General features: G+C 42.0%; 1 protein-coding gene across 1 annotated transcript in view; it reads left to right on the top strand.

The window, feature by feature from the left end:
- The window catches only part of LOC138867286 (glutamate receptor U1-like), a 37,592-nt gene that overhangs the window by 8,317 nt on the left and 26,775 nt on the right, over positions 1-2,500 (top strand). The gene's annotated exons all lie outside the window — the stretch shown is intronic.

The raw sequence follows: 2,500 nt of genomic DNA, 5'->3' as shown, positions 1-2,500 counted from the left end.
GTTTGCTGAGGCAATCTCTAGTCGTTTCATAGTGCTCAACAATCTGACGGACCCTGTACTTCTGGGGGATACCTTCAAGCGCGAAACATGTGATGCAGCTCAAGAATCAATTGGTGAATGTCTGAGAGCAAGACAATTTTATCTCACAAGAGACACTGGAAGCCACTGATGCTGCTGTACAGCTTGTCTGACAGGGGATTGGGATTTGTACCATTCTCAGGTGCACAGAACTCGGTCACTGTTAAGAAGGGACAAGGAACAGTTTATTAGAAGTCTTATAGAGGAGGTAGAAAGCCATTTTTTTTTTTAGTAAATGACCTTCATCCTGCATACCTAGCCCTGAGAAGGTTGAACTCCATGCCCTCTTCACAGGTGACAGCAGTTCGCTTAGTAAGTGGCCAGATCGTCTCAGATCCTGTTCGGTGCGGGAACGTTGGGGTGGGAGTATTTTGAGCAGTTGTACCAGGTTCACACACCTCGTCCGTCGCACTTAATTTTCGACGAATATTCTAAAAAAATACTCGAAAATTCTAAAAAAAAAAATCTCCCTTAATCTTGTAGGCTATGGCAATCTCGTGACGTAATATTTCAGCGAAATACGCAAAAATAAAAGAGTAATGACTAAATCTCTGACCACCCCCCTGCCTCCGGCGGCGATGTTTACTTTGTCGCGTCCGTGTAAATATACTCTATATATTTGTTTTCTTCGATTTTTTTCGATTTATTTTGGAATTCCCTGGTTACTAGCTGTCAATTCTGCCTACAGCACAGCTGACAGTCAAGGACAAAGAGACAAGGCTGGCAATAACCATGAGAGAGCCGGAGCGGGAAAAGTGTCCCGTGCCTCGGTGTGGCACTCTCCTGATGCGCTCTCGTCACAGTAATAGACAACTACTAATGATGAATGTTATTCCTGTAATTAATAAACATTATTTGATGAGAAAAACATCTCGAGCCGGAGCGGGAAAAGTGTCCCGTGCCTCGGTGCGGCACTCTCCTGATGCGCTCTCGTCACAGTAATAGACAACTACTAATGATGAATGTTATTCCTGTAATTAATAAACATTATTTGATGAGAAAAACATCTCAATCACAGCTGCAGCATTGTTTATTCGTATGAAATGTCTCAAGAAGCACTGCGAGGGTATGGTGACATGCGGTAACTCTACTCATAGGCACTCATTGCCATTCGTCCCTTGCAAAAAGGGGCGGGGGATACACTTCAGAATACATGTGAATGCCATAGAATGCATCAAGATTGATGCAGAGAGCAGATTTCTAAAGAAAAAAATGAAAATAAAGGAAAAAGTATCTTCAACATCAAAGCTCTATATCTCAAAACTACCACCTTTGTCGACATTCTTGATAATATCTTCATAACTACTTGGGCGATTCTAATGGGGTTTGGATCATTTGAAAGCTGAATAAATTTGCGATTTAATTGATTGATCAGATGTTCATTTCAGGTGACAAAAATCCATATATCATGCTGTATATGTTGAAATTTGAAAAAAAAAATCATGTAAAATAAATTAAGAGGAAATTTCATTTGATCAATCAATTATATAGGTATTGATATAGAGTATATGTGGAATTATTATTTAACAGTTCGGTCAATGGATAAGTGAGATGAATTCATTTTTTTTTATAAAAAAATAACGTCATTGTTTATTATCCGAATGATATGAAACTTGGCAGTGTAAATTGTAGTATGTGTAGATATAACATACTAAAAAATCGCGAAAATCCGATCATAATTAACGAATTTCGAATTAACTTGGATGTTGGGAGTGCAGAGATTCCGTTGCCGTACCCACCCATCAGTGAGGATCTACCTCCGCTAACTGAAGTTAGGGGTGATCTCTAAGCTGAAGAATGGTAAGTCAGCATATATCTGTGGCATCCCAGCTGAACTGTTAACAGCTGGTGGTAAACCTATGGCGCGAGGGTTACATGCTGTCCTGGCTGCCATCTGGTGGTCTGATACCATTCCACCTGACTTGTTGACAGGTGTGGTAATCCCTCTCTGGAAGGGAAAGGGGGACCGATGGGATTTCGGCAATCACTGAGGCATCACACTGCTCAGTATACCAGGCAAGGTTCTCACCCATATTTTTCTGAGACGTATCAGAGACCACCTACTGAGGCACCAGAGGTCAGAGCAATTTGAATTCACTCCTGGTAAGTCCACAATAGACCATATCCTTGCACTTTGAGTCATTGTAAAGCACCGTCGTGAGTTTGGATGTGGGCTGCTTGCAGCCTACATCGACCTCAGGAAGGCGGTCGATACAGTGTATCAGGAATCACTGGGAGATCCTGAGAATGAGAGGAATCCCAACAAGGATAATTGGACTAATAGCAAGTCTGTATATTGGTACTGAAAGTGCTGTAAAGAGGGGGGGGGGTCCTGTCGAGCTTCTTTCCTGTTAGTTCAGGAGTGCGGCAAGGCTGTATCCTTGCACCAACACTTGTGGAGCAACTCTGGGCAATATCAAGG

The sequence above is a fragment of the Penaeus vannamei genome, chromosome 29 (genome assembly GCF_042767895.1).
Source record: "Penaeus vannamei isolate JL-2024 chromosome 29, ASM4276789v1, whole genome shotgun sequence".
Lineage (NCBI taxonomy): Eukaryota > Metazoa > Arthropoda > Malacostraca > Decapoda > Penaeidae > Penaeus > Penaeus vannamei.
The sequence above is the reverse complement of the archived record's forward strand: the minus strand, read 5'-3'. Positions and strand labels throughout refer to the sequence as shown.